This window comes from Kogia breviceps, chromosome 3 (assembly GCF_026419965.1).
Source record: "Kogia breviceps isolate mKogBre1 chromosome 3, mKogBre1 haplotype 1, whole genome shotgun sequence".
Classification (NCBI taxonomy): Eukaryota; Metazoa; Chordata; class Mammalia; order Artiodactyla; family Physeteridae; genus Kogia; species Kogia breviceps.
This window is the reverse complement of record NC_081312.1, coordinates 392,412-410,284: the sequence shown is the minus strand read 5'-3', so window position 1 is coordinate 410,284 and position 17,873 is coordinate 392,412. Positions and strand designations below refer to the sequence as shown.

Here is a 17,873-nt window from a genome sequence, read left to right as displayed (position 1 = left end):
TTAGCATTTGTTGTAAAGCTGGTTGGTGGTGCTGACTTCTCTTAGCTTTTGCTTGTCTGAAAAGCTTTTGATTTCTCCATTGAATCTGAATGAGATCCTTGCTGGGTAGAGTAATCTTGGTTGTAGGTTTTTCTCTTTCATCACTTTAAGTATATCCTGCTACTCCTTTCTGGCCTGCAGGGTTTCCACTGAAAAATCAGTTGATAACCTTATGGGGATTCCTTTTAATGTTATTTTTTGTTTTTCCTTTGCTGCTTTTAATAGTTTTTCCTTGAATTTAATTTTTGTTAGTTTGCTTAATATGTGTCTTGTTGTGTTTTTCCTAGGGATTATCCTGTATGGGACTCTCTGTGCTTCCTGGACTGGGGTGACTATTTCCTTTCCCAAGTTAGGGAGGTTTTCAACTATAATCTCTTCAAATATTTTCTCAGACCCTTTCTTTTTCTCTTCTTCTTCTGGGACCCCTATAATTTGAATGTTGATGTGTTTAGTGTTGCCCCAGAGGTCTCTGAGATTGTCTTCAATTCTTTTCATTCTTTTTAAAAAATTCTGCTCCTTGGCAGTTATTGCCACCATTTTGTCTTCCAGCTCACTTATCGGTTCTTCTGCCTCACTTATTCTGTTACTGATTCCTTCTAGTGTATTTTTCATTTCAGTTATTATGTTGTTCATCTCTGTTTGTTTGTTCTTTAGTTCTTCTAGATCTTTGTTAAATATTTCTTATATTTTCTCAATCTGTGCCTCCATTCTATTTCTGAGATTCTGGATCATTTTTACTATCATTACTCTGAATTCTTTTTCAGGTAGATTGTCTATTTCCTCTTCATTTATTTGGTCTTGTAGGTTTTTACCTTGCTCCTTTAACTGTGACATATCCTTTAGCCATCTTTTTTTTTTTTTTTTTTTTTCCAGTACACGGGCCTCTCACTGTTGTGGCCTCTCCTGTTGTGGAGCACAGGCTCCGGATGCACAGGCTCAGCAGCCATGGCCCACAGGCCCAGCTGCTCTGCAGCATGTGGGATTCTCCCAGACCGGGGCACAAACCCGTGTCTCCTGCATCGGCAGGTGGACGCCCAACCACTGCACCACCAGGGAAGCCCTCATTTATTTTATTTTATTTTTTTTTTTGCGTTACGCGGGCCTCTCCCTCTTGTGGCCTCTCCTGTTGCGGAGCACAGGCCCCGGACGCGCAGGCTCAGCGGCCATGGCTCACGGGCCCAGCCGCTCCGCGGCATGTGGGATCTTCCCAGACCGGGGCACGAACCCGTGTCCCCTGCATCGGCAGGCGGACTCTCAACCACTGCGCCACCAGGGAAGCCCCCTCATTTTTTTAAAATGAGTGGAATTGTGTTCCTCTTTTACTGGTTGTTTGGCCTGAGGCTTCCAACACTGGAGTTTGTAGGCTACTGGGTAGAGCTGGGTCTTGGTGCTGAGATGGGGAACTCCATGCGACCTCACTCCGATGAATATTTCCTGGGGTCTGAGGATCTCTGTTAGTCCAGTGGTTCTGACATGGGGCTCCCACTGCAGGAGCTTTGGCCTGACCCCAGGCTTGTGTACCAAGATCCTGCAAGCCACCTGGAGCAGCAAAAAATAAAACAACGACAACAAAAAAACAATAACAAAGTAAAAAATAAAGGTAAGCTAGGAAACCAACAGATATGTTGGGAAAAATAAAAATATAAATGAATCGACAACTGGAAGGTACAACAGTACCACAATAGTAAAAAAGAGGAGGAGGGGAAAAAAAAATGAGGGTGGGGGAGACCTTGGCTGTGGAGGGCGGGGCTTAAACAGGGGCGAGGTTTGGGCAGTGGGTGGGGCCAACGCTCAGGACCCACAGGGCTGGAAAAGGCTCTGGGGGCTGTGGGAGGTGGGGTATAGGCTCAAGGAACAGAAGGGGCCCAGGTGTGGCCCCCAGCCATGGTCTCAGAGGGCAGGGACCTCACCTGGGAGCTCAGCAGGCTTCCCGTGGCTGACTGAGCGGGGCAATCGCCCTCCTCTCCTCTCCCGCTCCTCCTGGACGGCCCCTCCCGCCTGCCTCTCTTGATCCCCCAGCCTCCTTCCTATGCCCCCAGGACCCAGGCAGCCTAGAAGGGGCTTTGGAGGTAGGGAAGCAGCTTGGGAGCTCAGCAGGCTCCCTAGCCGAGTGGTCCTGGCGATCGCCCTCCGTTCCTCTCCCGCTCTTCCTCTTCCCAGAGAGTCCGTCCCGCCTGCCTCTCCTGATCTCCCTGCCCTCAGGGGCAACAATCCTGTCTGGCCTCCACTTCTCCTCCTTCCTCGGTCCCCTTACGTCCATCCTACCGGTTCACTCTGGGGTTCCTCCCGTCTCCTTGGGGGTCAGAGTCCCCCAGCAGCTGCCAGCAGGTGCCCTTGTTGTGGGGAGATGCTAACTCTACGTCTGCCCACACAGCCATCCTGACTCTGCTCCCTCCCCCACTGATTTCTAACAAGATGTCTCTGGTCATCCTTGGTACCTTGCACGAGGTGTCCTCCTTTATTACCTGGAGAGGACATTTGGACCACTGCAGAGCAGTTGCCATGATGTTTCTGGTGGTGGGGGGTGGGGATCTGTTGTCTGTCCTTGAGACTGAGCGTTGTGGCCTGCTTGAACATGGCCAGCCTAATAGGTTGGGCGTTGCGGTGTATGGGCTTACAAGGCCTGGAGTGAAGGGGGAACTCCTGGAGGAACTGCAGTTGGCCACTCTGGAAAGTGCCACAGGGGCCAGCACTTGAGGATTTTATCTGACACTGACAACAGTGGGCTTGCCTGCAGCGAGGGTACAGTTAGTCCTTCCTGAAGAGGGTGTTAAAGTATTAGGTAAAAAAGAAACCTTGCTGTGCAAGTAAGGTGGGAAAGAAAATCAGAGAAGTGTGGGAGAGACAGTGAAAGTCAGGAGTCTCCAGCCCGCAGTTTGGACGAGACCCACAGTTTACCTTGAATTTCTGGGTTTCGGCACCAAATGATCTCGGAGAGATAGCAGTGAGCAGTCCTGGGGCAGGATCTTAGTTCCCTGCCCAGGAATTGTCCCCGGGTATCCTGGATGAAAACCAGGAATCCTAGCTGCTAGTCCAGCAGGGCTAGAGGCTAGAAAAAAAGTTGCCCTGGTTCTTGCACCCTCTGAAAGCAAGAATGTTTCAAGGAGGAAAAACTATGAAAAGAGGTACAAAGTTTATTATCAGAGACACAGCACAACATGAGGGAGAGCTCATAGAGAAGTAGTTTATTTATTTAAGACAGAAGCAAGGCAGAAATACACACCAGGAGAGAAAGGGTGTGGGCGTCCTCCCTAATGAGGAGGAGAGCCGTAAAAAGTGATTTAAATCACTTATATAGGACAGTCCTTCCAGGTCTTTGTTCTCCTCTGGTCAGTTATCTCACTTATTTTCCCACATCTGACCAGAACTAGGACCCTCTCTGATAAGCATGTGCATCTTTTTGCTGAGACGGATTTCAGCCCAAGGGCTAAAACAGGAAGTCTGACAACACCAGAGGGAGTGAACATTGTAGGAGAAGCCATTAGATGTGGAACAGGATCGGTGTCACCATCTGGACAGTCAGTCACTGGCTCTGCAAGCTGCACTCACAACTCCCTGGTGTTGCCCACAAAGCACATGGATCTATGTAAGCTCTGCTTAACTCAGCATTAATGAAGAGTCTGGATAAAACCTGCCCATGACCTGGCTCAATCCTGACTTGACCCGACCTGTTGCAAATGAGTCTCCTGGGTCCACCCCTGCTCACCTCTCTATTTGGCACTTCCTTCTGTCATTGCGGAGGATGCCCACATCCTTTCTCTCCAGGTGCTGGTGTGGCCTCCATGTTCCCAGATCTCATGCCCACTGTCCTGGGATCATGATGGTTGCTGCTTGCAGGGCAGAGACATGGTGCCTGTTCCACCATTGAAGTTCTGCTTCCAGAAAGACTTTTAATTTATTGCTGGGCAAGTCCAGGTTGAATCCAAAAAGCATAAGCCTCTGGAGGCCTTTCAGGTGGGAATTGATGTCGCCCAGGAAACCAAACGTGTATAAAATTGTAACAAGAGCAGGCGAAGTGCTATCAGGTGAGATGGTCGCTGAGTCTCAGGGGGCCCAGGGAAGCTCATGATCTTCTGCCCCAAGAGGTTGTTCAGACCTTGGATGGGAACACTCACTCAGAGTTTCAAAGAAATATCCCTCAACATGATAAAGGCCACATATGACAAACCCACAGCTAACATCATTCTCAATGGTGAAAAGCTGAAAGCACTTCCTCTAAAATCAGGAACAAGACATAGAAGTCCACTCTCACTACTTTTACTCAACATAGTTTTGGAAGTCATAGCCACAGCAATCAGAGAAGAAAAAGAAATAAAAGGAATCCAAATTGGAAAAGAAGTAAATCTGTCACTATTTGCTGATGACATGATACTATGCATAGAAAAGCCTCAAGATAGTACCAGAAAGTTACTAGAGCTCATCAATGAATTTGGTAAGGTTGCTGGATACAAAATCAATACACAGAAATCTGTTGCATTTCTATACACTAACAATGAAAGATCAGACAGAGAAATTAAAGAAACACTCCTATTTACTATCATGTCAAAAAGAATAAAATACCTAGGAATAAGCCTACCTAAGGAGACAAAAGACCTGTACTCCGAAAACTATAAGACACTGATGAAAGAAATCAAAGATGACACAAACAGATGGAGAGATATACCATGTTCTTGGACTGGAAGAATCAACACTGTGAAAATGTCTGTTCTACCCAAGATAATCTATAGATTCAATGAAATCCCTATAAAATTACCAATGGCATCTTTCACAGAACTAGAACCAAAAATTTAAAAAATTGTATGGAGACAGAAAAGACCATGAATACCCAAAGCAATCTTAAGAAAGAAAAATGGAGCTGGAGCAATCGGGCTCCCTGACGTCAGACTATACTACAAAGTTACAGTCATCAAAACAGTGTGGTACTGGCACAAAACCAGAAATATAGATCAATGGAACAGGATAGATAGCCCAGAAATAAACCCACACACCTATGGTCAATTAACCTATGACAAAGGAGGCAAGAATATACAATGGAGAAAAGACAGTCTCTTCAATAAGTGGTGCTGGGAAAACTGGAGAGCTACATGTAAAAAAATGAAATTAGAAAATTCTCTAACACCATGGACAAAAATAAACTCAAAATGGATTAAAGGCCTAAATGTGAAACTGGATACTAGAAAACTCCTAGAGGAAAACATAGGCAGAACACTCTTTGACATAAATCACAGCAAGATTTTTTTGACCCACCTCCTAGAGTAATGGAAATAAAAACAAAAATAAACAAATGGGACCTAATGAAACTGAAAAGCTTTTGCATGGCAATGGAAAACCATAAACAAAACAAAAGGACAACCTACAGATTAGGAGCAAATATTTGCAAACCACGCAAACAATAAAAAATTAATCTCCAAAATGTATATACAGCTCATATGGCTCAATATAAAGAAGAAACAAACAACCCAATAGAAAAATGAGCAGAGTATCTAAATAGACATTTCTCCAAAGAAGACATACAGATGGCCAAAAGGCACATGAAAAGATGCTCAACATTCCTAATTACTAGAAAAATTGAAATCAAAGTACAATGAGGTACCACCTCTCACCGGTCAGAATGGCCATCATCAAACACTATACAAAGAATAATGCTGGAGAGGGTGTGGAGAAAAGGGAACCCTCCTACACTGTTGGTGGGAATGAAAATTGATAGAGCCACTATGGAGAACAGTATGGAGGTTCCTCAAAAACCTAAAAATAGAACTACCATATGATCCAGCAGTCCCACTACTGGGCATATACCCTGAGAAAACCATGATTCAAAGAGAGTCAGGTACCACAATGTTCACTGCAGCTCTATTTACAATAGCCAGGACATGGAAGCAACCTAAGTGTCCATCGACAGTTGAATGGATAAAGAAGATGTGGCACATGTATACAATGGAATATTACTCAGCCATATAAAGAAATGAAATTGAGTAATTTGTAGTGAGGTGGATGGACCTAGAGTCTGTCATACATAGTGAAGTAAGTCAGAAAGAGAAGAATAAATACCATATGCTAACACACATATATGGAATCTAAAAAAAAAAAAGGTCATGAAGAACCTAGGGGCAAGATGGGAATAAAGGCACAGACCTAGTGGAGAATGGACTTGAGGATACGGGGAGGGGGAACGGTAAGCCTGGTCAAAGTGAGAGTGGCATGGACGTATATACACTGCCAAATGTAAAATAGATAACTAGTGGGAAGCAGCCTCATAGCAGAGGGAGATCAGCTCGGTGCTTTGTGACCACCTAGAGGGGTGGGATAGGGAGGGTGGGAGGGAGGGAGATGTAAGAGGGAAGAGATATGGGGATATGTGTATATGTATAACTGATTCACTTTGTTATAAAGCAGAAACTAACACACCATTGTAAAGCAATTATACTCCAATAAAGATGTTAAGAAAAAACAAAAACAAAAACAAACAAAAACAAATATAGAAGGACAGACCGGGCTCAGCAATCCCAAACATGGGTCAACGGGTGTCTTCCTGCTCACCCGGATCGATCACGTGGAAACCAAAGACACCACACCAGCTACAGTCATGTCATGGAAAATAAGATACTGATATATACATATAACAGAATCACTTTGATGTACATGTGCAGCATTGTAAATCAACTATACTTCATTTTTAAAGAGAGAGCAAACAAATAAAATAAAATCTAACCCCCCCCACAAAAAAAGAACAAACAACCCAATAGAAAAATGGGCAGAGTATCTAAATAGATATTTCTTCAAAGAAGACATACAGATGGACAAAAAGCACATGAAGAGATGCTCAACATTCCTAATTATTAGAAAAATGCAAATCAAAGTACAATGAGGGACCACCTCTCACCGGTCAGAACGGCCATCATCAAAAACTATACAAACAATAATGCTGGAGAAGGTGTGGAGAAAAGGGAACCCTCCTACACTATTGGTGGGAATGAAAATTGATAGAGCCACTAGGGAGAACAGTATGGAGGTTCCTCAAAAACCTAAAAGTAGAGCTACCGTATGATCCAGCAATCCCACTCCTGGGGATATATCCAGGAAAACTATAATTCAAAAAGATACATGCACCGCAGTGTTCACTGCAACCCTGTTTACAATAGCCAGGACATGGAAGCAACCTAAATGCCCATCGACAGATGAATGGATAAAGAAGATGTGGTACATATATACAATGGAATATTACTCAGCCATAATAAAGAATGAAATAATGCCATTTGCAGCAGCATGGATGGACCTACAGATTACCATACTAAAGTGAAGTTAGTCAGACAGAGAAAGACAAATATCATAAGATGTCACTCATATGCAGAATCTTAAAAGAATGATACAAATGAACTTACATACAAAACAGTAATAGACTCACAGACATAGACAACAAACTTATGGACACCAAAGGGGAGAGGGAAGGGGAGCGATAAATTAGGAGTTTGGGGTTAACAAATACACACTACTCTATATAGAATAGATAATAACCTATAAGGGAAAAGAATCTGGAATAGATACATGTATATGTATAACTGAATCACTTTGGTGTACAACTGAAACTAACACAGCATTGTAATCAACCATATTTGAAAAAAAAAAAAAAAAAAAAAAAGAAATGCCCCGGCAGTCCTCGTGGTGTGGTTTGGGCACCCTTCACGGTGCCTGCAGGCCCGGCTGTGTGGCCAGTCCTGTGAGGAAGAGGAGGGCGGGGTCCTCTGTCAGCATGCGTCTCTGCACGGTAGAGCACTGCGGTCAAGAGCGGCGCTCCCGGCCATGCTGCTGCTCTGGCCTCGTGGCCGTCCTGCCAACCCCTTCTCTGCTCATTTCCATGGGCGATCACCTCCCTGCCCAGGCCCGAGCGCCAGCTTCACCTTTGTCCCTGTTGTGTCCAGGTCTCGGGACGCATTTGGGGCTGTTTGTCACTGTGACCCTGAGCTATTGTCACGAGAACTTGTGTCACCTAAAACACTGGAAATGTTTTAACGGGAAAAGCAGAGGCTGTTTATTCTGAGCTGCTGCAGCCAGGGAGCCGTGTCCAGCTGGCTGGGCATCGACTCGGGCAGCAGGAGAGTGGGTGGCTTTGAGGCTTTATTATGCCAATGTGGCTCAATTGTTACTATATACATATAACACTATGCCCATGTAAGGGCCTATAACATACTTATTATATCATGTATGTGTCAGCATGTTCGAATATTTTCTGTGTATAGAAAGCTTCTTTATAGGAAAAAGAGTGCCTCCAGCGTCCTGATGGGGGCTGTGGGGCTGGGGAAGCTGGACCGCCGACAAGACGCAGGCACCCTTGCGATGGCTGGGGCACATCCCTTTTCCTCTGATTGGTCCTCAGGCAGAAGCGAGGACAAAGACCATGGAAGCTGTGGGTTATTGATCAAGCCCCGCCCGTGGGAAGGAGGTCACAGGGCAGTTGTAGGGCTTCCTGGGCTGTCACTGGAGATAGAGGTCTGACTTCCTGCAGGTCTAGTACAGAGGGTTAGGTTTAGGTTAGCATGGAGGGAGCAGGCTGCTTCCTGGGCTGGATCCTGTGATGGCGGCTGGGTGTCCTGGGCTGTTGGCTGCATTCTTGGGTCAGAGTTCCATTTTTACGTATGGTCGGCTGGGTAACTTGAGTAACCCCACCACAGGCCTGGCCTAGTGTCTTGTGAACGAGAATGCTCATGAGGCCCTCTTGGGCTTTATCCCGTGCACCCCCTCCCGCGCCGCAGCACAGATCCCCAGGGCACCTCTCCGCATCCAGCTTACATTACAGTGCATCTCCCCTCCCTACCAGCCCAGATCCACAGGGCATCCTGCCTGCCTCCGGAGCAGATCCCCAGGGAGTGTTGGTGTGAGGGGGCAGAGCAGAGCAGGGCTGCGCCCTTGACCTTGTATGAAGTGCCCTACTGCCCCTCTCATGTTCTATTGGAACCAAACACTCAGGCTCTCTGGACAAGCCTCAGGGTTGCCCAATCCTGGGTTTCCTATGCCCGACCTCAGCAGGCTGCATGGTCCGTGTCGGAGTCCGTGGGACGCCTGGTCTCCCAGCCAGATGGCAGTCTTCAGAAAAGCCTTCGCCACAAGTGGACTCTCCTGTCAACAGAGTCTGGGCACTTGTATGTTGGGAAGGAGGCCACTGGGCCCTGAAGAATGGTCTTAACTGCTCATAGGCCCTCAGAGGCCAAGAAGGTCACTCACCGCCCCTAGTTTCCTCCTATAGTAACTTTTCCAATTATTGCAACATTTTCTTCCTGTTATTGACCACCCAATAAGCCACCCAAAGGTTTTTCCTTAGGATGCAGGACCCACTGCTCACATTTCTTTCTTTTCATTGGTTGCTGAGTGCTCTTTGTATATGAAGGAGTCCTGCCCTGTTTCACATGTGCTCTGCCCCGTTTCCGTGGGACTAGAGACCCTTGTGGGCGGGCTTCTCCAGCTCTTTACCCTCAGGAGGAGGCTCAGCCCATGCCCACCTCCGTGCTTGGCCAGCCGTCTCCCTGGTGCCTGCAGCTCCTGCCTTCCTGTCTCCCAGCTTTCTTCTCGAGGACGGTGGTGGCCAGCCCCAGACAGCTCTCGCTTGTTCATTGGGACATCCGGGCAGGCTGGTGGGATGGGGCCTGAGGACTGGCCTGTCTGCATGAGCTCAGTGGGTGGTGACTGGGACCCTAGGAGGCTGACGCCGGTCTCTACCTTGGTGCTTGTGCAGCTGTGTTCCTGCGGGCTCCTGCACTGACCACTGAATGTGCCCCTCAGGGTTTGCCCACGGGGATGGGGATTGTTGCTTTTATCTTTGTGTGGGGAGGGGTGGTGTGTCTGGGCTGGAGGCCAGCACAGCAGGTGTGATGGAGCCTGAGCTGGGGTCTCAGTGGGCATTGAAGGACTCTCGAAGCAGAGCCTGGCTGGACACTTGGGTCCTTGGAGCCCAGAGCTGCCCTCTGCCCCCTTCCCTTTGGCCCCTTGTCCACATCCTCTGGGGTGGGGGAACCTCCTGTTTCCAAGGGACCACAGGCACGTCTCCCAAGGTATGCTCAGGTGGCACGGGATTCTTTACTGTAAGGAACATCATAAGGAAAAGTAAAGAGAGAGAGGTCGACCTGATTCTGGCAGTGGATCAGCTGGAAGACGGACCTTGGTCCTTGTCTTCTTTGAAGAAAGAATTTAGGAAAGAGACCAAGATTGTGAAATAGAGACAGTGTTTACTAGAAGCAAGGTAAGAGTGCAAGAGCACATGGGGGACTTGGATTGAGTCGTGTGTCGTAGGGGTGTCCTAGGTCGCTTACATGGGGACGGCTTTCCAGGCGGTCTCTGGCCAATCATCTCGAAGTGTCAGCAGGAGAGTGGTTGCAGCTGCTCAGCCTGGAGCCCATCTATCTCCTACGTCAGGACTAGGGCGCGGGGGATGGGGGTGGGTGCTGCAGGGCTGACTTGGCCACACTGCGGACCCCTTGGGGAGTGCCTTCTGCTGTGGGACCCTGCCTCACAGCCGAGGGCCCTGCCTGCAGCCCTGGAAACTCCCCTGGCGTCTCCCCAGAAGGTCTGAAACCTCATTCAGCACGAACGGGACACTGGAGTGGGCAGAAGGGAGGGCGGGCGCAGGACAGGAGTAGGGGGTGGGGGGCAGCGCGCTTGGCTGCGGGGGTGCGGAGGGCGGGACGGAGGCTGGGGAGCGAGCCCTTGGCTTGGTTGGGCTGGACGCAGACGGTGGATTGGGCTGGCTGGGACTCTGAGTCCTAGACGTGGCTCTGGTCTGCAGCGTGGGCTGGGCCACGGGCTCCAGGTCGCCACTGTGTTTCAGGGGTTGTTCACTGAGAACCGGTGTGGGCCCAAGCCCAGGGGCCTGGGAGAAGCCCGAGGCAGTCGGCACCCACGGCCAACCCAGGTCTCTCCGTGGAGGGAGCAGATGGTCTTCTGGGACTTGCCGCAAAGTGGGGTGGTGCGGGGCAATGAATGATGGGCCCCCCATTGCCTTCGAACTTGGGGCTGAGCTGGGGCCTCTCGGCGCCCGTGTGTGTGTGTAAGACACAGATGGAGGTGTGTGGTGGCGAGGTGAGGCGCTGACAGGTGTGTGTCGAGCTCACGGTCTGTGGGGGGGCTCTGGGGGTCAGGAGGCAGCCGGAGGCCGACCTCAGGCTCACACAGGGGCAGCCCGAGGGGCTCAAGGGCAGGCGCGGCCACTGGGCTTCAAGGCGCTCGGGGGGCATGGACAGGTGAGGGATGCCGTGTGGTGTGGCACTGCTGGGGGGTGAGGGTGGGAGCAATGGGGCCCAGTGTGGGGCAGTTCTCGACGGGCCCAGAGGCAGCCGTGCCAGGGATGGTGTTCAGCTAGGAGACCATGGGGCCGGCCCTCGTGTGACCACTCTGGCGTTCCTGCGGGGCGGGCCGGCTAGCGGCTGACCGTTGGTCTGCAGGATAGAAGCGAGGGGCAGGGCCCAAGGTGGTAGGCCGTGCTGCCCTCAGGCGAGTTCAGCAATTTGGTTACATGTTTAGGGGGAGGGAACTGCAGGGTGTGGGGAGACCCCCAGGTCCATGACCTGGAGCCCCCATGGAGCCAGCAGTCAGAGGGGCCCTGCACCAGTGTGCCCAGCATGCCTGGCTGGGTCCGTGAGGGCCAGGTGTTCTGCTGGACACTGCTGTCCACCCCTCGGCCGTCCTGTTTGCCGGCCCTCCCGGCCTCCCCGTTGGGTGCAGGGCCCCCTGAGTGATGCAGTCCCTTCCCTGCATACCATTCTCTCTGTCCCCGCCTCTGTCTCTCTCTCCCCCAGAGGAACCTGGACCGGCACGTCGGACGGCCTTGGGGCGCAACGTCCATGCTGACCAGACTCAGGCTCCCGATCTGGGGGGGCTGTCCTGCTGGGCCTTGGCCTGGGGCTGTCGAGTGGAGGCCTCCTCCCCTCGCCCAGAAAGGCTGCAACAAACACAAGCGTGGCTTCCAGCAGCCCAGGCCGTGTCCCCAGGATGAGCCATACCCCCTTAAATGCCGGCCTGAGGGAGCCCAGCTTGGCCAGCCCCCGACCCAGGCCCCGGCCCCCTTTTGTGGAGCTTTTACTGAGAAGGGCCGACAGCTGTGGATCCTGACTCTGCCCTCTGGGGAGGGTTGTGTCTCCTCTGAGGTGGAATCACCAGGAGGGATGGGGCCTCGGTCCCTGGTCTCTGTGAGGGCAGAGTCCTGACGCATCCCTGCATCCCTGCTGGCCGGCGGACACAGTGGCCTCATCGCATCTGCACGGCCACCCTTCCTGGTCCCTCACCGGAGCCCCTGGAGCCCTAGTCCTGCTTCTCCTGTGACACACTGGTCACCTCTGTGCAGCCAGCTGAGTTCAGTGCCACCCGGACCCCCTCACCTCCTGCTGTCCTTCTCACTGCCCAGTCTGTCCTGAGCGGTGAGTCAGGTCTGGCTCTGCTCCCCTTTGACAGCCCCTCCCCACCGCTGCCCCTCCTGGCCTGGCTTCCTGGCGTTGCCTCCTGGTCCTCCTTTCTCGCACGCAGCTCGGCTGTTTTGGGCTGAGTCGTGTGCCCCAAATTCCAGTTTTGAAGCCCGGACCCCAGGAGCTGAGGATGTCACTGTATTTGGAGATGGGGTCTATAAAGAGGTGATGATGTAAACTGGGGCCTCTAGGGTGGGCCCTCATCCAGTCTGACTGGCGTCCTTCAAGGAGGAGGACATGAGGACAGAGACGTGTACAGAGGGACGACCACGTGAGGACACGGGAGAAGACGGCGTCTTCATGACACGGAGACAGGCCTCAGGAGAAGCGAGCCCTGTACCTCCTGGATCTGGGATTCCAGCCCCCAGGGTGTCAGACAGTGAGGTCTGTTGTCAAAGGCCCCCTGCGGTGTCCGTTACAGCCTCCTGTGGGGACACACGCAATGCGTGCGACTTCCCTGTGGCTCCCCCAGGCCCCTGGCTCGCCCCTGGGCCCACAGGCCGGGCAGGAACCCCAGGCTTGGGTGGTGGCGTGGGGGAGACCGGCTGTATATTTCACGAGGGTGGAAGGCGTGTTAACCTAGGGAGACGTCTCAGCGAGCAAGGCGATTGTAAAGAACGCTTTATTGTCAATAGAAAGATGAAGAGACAGCAGAGAGCATCAGTGGGCTCCAACACTTAGAAGAGAGAAAAGCCTCCCAAGCTGCGAGGATGTGGACCGTCTTTCCAGTCCGGGGAGCAGCTCCTCCACGTGGAGGTGCTGACTGCGCATTTCTGCAGAGGCGGGAGATTTGGTATCGGGCCCTGAGGCGGGGGCCCGGGGTCGGAGGCTGGCCCTATGTGCGTCGTGCCTCTCACCCCCACCCCGGTGCAGGCGGAGCTCCTGGTGTACGTGACTGAGGCCTTTGGCTGTGGAATGGGCTGGCCACGCCTTCTGCCCTCTTCTCCTGAGCTCCTGCAGCTCAGCCCACAGGACACCAGGTCAACAGCGTCCTCTCTGTGAGGCTGGTCTGCCTGGACCTCACCGTCTCCCGCGCTGGGGCTCCTGCAGCAGCCTCGGGCCCAGGCCCTGCTCTGAGCAGCATCCTTGGTGGAGGTGAACTGAGTGACTGTTTTGGCACCTGCAGAAGTTCTCCTTCTGGGAGAGGCAGGCGCTGAGAAGGGTGGTTCCCCTCCAGCATCTGACACAGGCCCTCCTCCCAGGGACCCTGCCTCTGGAGCCCAGCCGGGTGAAGATGCAGGGGCGGGCCCTGTGTAGAAGCCTGGGATGGCAGCCTCCTCCTCCTCTTTGAGGGGTACCCGAACGCTGACCTGGGCATTCCTGGTGGTCCCTGGGGCCCCGGAGGTGTCCTGTGGCGACATCAGCTCAGGTTGGGCATTACCTGCAGTCCACTCGGGTCGGTGAGTGGGGTGGGGGGCAGGTTGTGGTGGCCACGAGACCAGAGGCCAGGGTGCAGGCGAGGGTGTCCGTGAGCTCAGAGGCTGGCGAGGTCAGCGGGCGGAGGAGCAGGCCTGGCGCAGGCTGAGCGGCACAAGGTGACGGACGTGGTCCTACAGGTCTGGGGCGGCCCTGGACGCAGCCCGTAGTGAGCACTAGGCGCCCTGCCCGATCATGTTTCTGTAGTCTGGGACGATCGTGCGCTTCAGCTCCACCACCGACGAGAAGATCCACTTCACCTGAGGGGCGGCGGGGGTGAGTGCAGGCTGGACCCTACCCGGCCAGACCCCCAGGGCCTGCCGCCCAGTCCCCGGGCCGATGGACGGTGAGGGGCTCCAGGGGGGACACGACACCAGAATTGGGACAGTGAGGGAGAATGAGGGACAGTACAGGAGAGTGAGGGGAAAATGAGGCACAGCGAGGGACAAATGAGGGACAGTGAGGGGTAGGGAGGGGCAGTGACGTGACAGTGAATGACAGTGAATGACAGTGAAGGACCGTGAGGAGACAGTGAGGGACAGTGAGGAGACATTGATGGATAGTGATGGACAGTGAGGGACTGTGAGGAGACAGTGAGGGACAGTGAGGAGACAGTGAGGGACCGTGAGGGACAATAACAGACGGTGAGGCGACAGTGAGGGACAGTGTGGGAAAGTGAGAGACAGTGAGGGACAGTGAGGGACAGTGAGGGACAGTGAGGAGACAGTGAGAGACTGTGAGGGACAGTGAGAGACAGTGAGGGACTGTGAGGGACAGTGAGGGACAGTGAGGAGACAGTGAGGGACTGTGATGGACAGTGATGGAGAGTGAGGGACAGTGAGGAGACAGTGAGGAGACAGTGAGGGACTGTGAGGAGACAGTGAGAGACTGTGAGGAGACAGTGAGGGACAGTGTGGGACAGTGAGGGACAATGAGGAGACAGTGAGGGACAGTGAGGAGACAGTGAACGACAGTGAGGGACTGTGAGGGACAGTGAGGGACAGTGAGGGACTGTGAGGGACAGTGAGGGACAGTGAGGGACAGTGAGGGACAGTGAGGAGACAGTGAGGGACTGTGAGAGACAGTGAGGGACAGTGAGGGACAGTGAGGAGACAGTGAAGTACAGTGAGGGACTGTGAGGGACAGTGAGGGACAGTGAGGAACAGTGAGGAGACAGTGAGGGACTGTGAGGGACAGTAAGAGAGAGTGAGGGATAGTGAGGAGACAGTGAGGGACTGTGAGGGACAGTGAGGGACAGTGAGGGACAGTGAGGAGAGGAGACAGTGAGGGACTGTGGGAGACAGTGAGAGACAGTGAGGGACTGTGAGGGCCAGTGAGGGCCAGTGAGGGACAGTGAGGAGACAGTGAGGGACTGTGAGGGACAGTGAGGAGACAGTGAGGGACTGTGAGGGACAGTGAGGGCCAGTGAGGGACAGTGAGGAGACAGTGAGGGACTGTGAGGGACAGTGAGAGACAGTGAGGGACAGTGAGGGACTGTGAGGAGACAGTGAGGGACTGTGAGGGACAGTGAGAGACAGTGAGAGACAGTGAGGAACAGTGAGGAGACAGTAAGGGTCTGTGAGGAGACAGTGAGGAACAGTGAGGAGACAGTGAGGGACTGTGAGGGACAGTGAGGGACTGTGAGGGACAGTGAGGAGACAGTGAGGGACTGTGAGGGACAGTGAGAGACAGTGAGAGACAGTGAGGGACAGTGAGGAGACTGTAAGTGTCTGTGAGGAGACAGTGAGGAACAGTGAGGAGACAGTGAGGGACTGTGAGGGACAGTAAGAGAGAGTGCGGGACAGTGAGGAGATAGTGAGGGACTGTGATAGACAGTGAGGGACAGTGCGGAGACAGTGAGGGACAGTGAGGAGACAGTGAGGAGACAGTGAGGGACTGTGAGGAGACAGTGAGAGACTGTGAGGAGACAGTGAGGGACAATAATGGACAGTGAGGCGACAGTGAGGGACAGTGTGGGACAGTGAGGGACAATGAGGAGACAGTGAGGGACAGTGAGGAGACAGTGAGGGACTGTGAGGGACAGTGAGGGACAGTGAGGAACAGTGAGGAGACAGTGAGGGACTGTGAGGGACAGTAAGAGAGAGTGCGGGACAGTGAGGAGATAGTGAGGGACTGTGATAGACAGTGAGGGACAGTGCGGAGACAGTGAGGGACAGTGAGGAGACAGTGAGGAGACAGTGAGGGACTGTGAGGAGACAGTGAGAGACTGTGAGGAGACAGTGAGGGACAATAATGGACAGTGAGGCGACAGTGAGGGACAGTGTGGGACAGTGAGGGACAATGAGGAGACAGTGAGGGACAGTGAGGAGATAGTGAAGGACAGTGAGCGACTGTGAGGGACAGTGAAGGACAGTGAGGGACAGTGAGGGACAGTGAGGGACTGTGAGGGACAGTGAAGGACAGTGAGAGACAGTGAGGGACAGTGAGGAGACAGTGAGGGACTGTGAGAGACAGTGAGGGACAGTGAGGGACAGTGAGGAGACAGTGAGGGACAGTGAGGGACTGTGAGGGACAGTGAGGGACAGTGAGGAACAGTGAGGAGACAGTGAGGGACTGTGAGGGACAGTAAGAGACAGTGAGGGACAGTGAGGAGACAGTGAGGGACTGTGATGGACAGTGAAGAACAGTGAGGGACAGTGAGGAGACAGTGAAGAGACAGTGAGGGACAGTGAGGGACAGTGAGGAGACAGTGAGGGACTATGAGGGACAGTGAGGGACAGTGAGGAGACAGTGAGGGACTGTGAGGGACAGTGAGGAGACAGTTAGGGACTGTGAGGAGACAGTGAGGGACTGTGAGGGACAGTGAGGGACAGTGAGGGACAGTGAGGAGACAGTGAGGGACTGTGAGGGACAGTGAGGAGACAGTGAGGGACTGTGATGGACAGTGAGGAGACAGTTAGGGACTGTGAGGAGACAGTGAGGGACTGTGAGGGACAGTGAGGGACAGTGAGGGACAGTGAGGAGACAGTGAGGGACTGTGAGGGACAGTGAGGAGACAGTGAGGGACTGTGATGGACAGTGAAGGACAGTGAGGAGACAGTGAGGGACAGTGAGGAGACAGTGAGGGACTGTGAGGGACAGTGAGGGACAGTGAGGGACAGTGAGGAGACAGTGAGGGACTGTGAGGAGAGAGTGAGGGACTGTGAGGGCCAGTGAGGGCCAGTGAGGGACAGTGAGGAGACAGTGAGGGACTGTGAGGAGAGAGTGAGGGACTGTGAGGGCCAGTGAGGGCCAGTGAGGGACAGTGAGGAAAGGAGACAGTGAGGGACTGTGGGAGACAGTGAGAGACAGTGAGAGACAGTGAGGAGACAGGAGGGACTGTGAGGGACAGTGAGGGACAGTGAGGAGACAGTGAGGGAATGTGAGGAGACAGTGAGGGACTGTGAGGGACAGTGAGGAGACAGTGAGGGAATGTGAGTAGACAGTGCGGGACTGTGAGGGACTGTGAGGAACAGTAAGAGAGAGTGAGGGACAGTGAGGGACTGTGATGGACAGTGAAGGACAGTGAGGGACAGAGAGGAGACAGTGAGGGACAGTGAGGAGACAGTGAGGGACTGTAAGGGACTGTGAGGGACAGTGAGGAGACAGTGAGGGACTGTGAGGGACAGTGAGGAGACAGTTAGGGACTGTGAGGAGACAGTGAGGGACTGTGAGGGACAGTGAGGGACAGTGAGGGACAGTGAGGAGACAGTGAGGGACTGTGAGGGACAGTGAGGAGACAGTGAGGGACTGTGATGGACAGTGAGGGACAGTGAGGAGACAGTGAGGAGACAGTGAGGGACAGTGAGGAGACAGTGAGGGACTGTGAGGGACAGTGAGGGACAGTGAGGGACAGTGAGGAGACAGTGAGGGACTGTGAGGAGAGAGTGAGGGACTGTGAGGGCCAGTGAGGGCCAGTGAGGGACAGTGAGGAAAGGAGACAGTGAGGGACTGTGGGAGACAGTGAGGAGACAG

The 17,873-nt window shown here is 52.9% G+C and overlaps 1 gene segment (V, D, J or C); it reads right to left on the bottom strand.

Moving 5' to 3' along the window:
* LOC131752099 (Ig gamma chain C region-like) overlaps positions 1–17,873 on the bottom strand; it is a 141,458-nt gene that overhangs the window by 17,309 nt on the left and 106,276 nt on the right.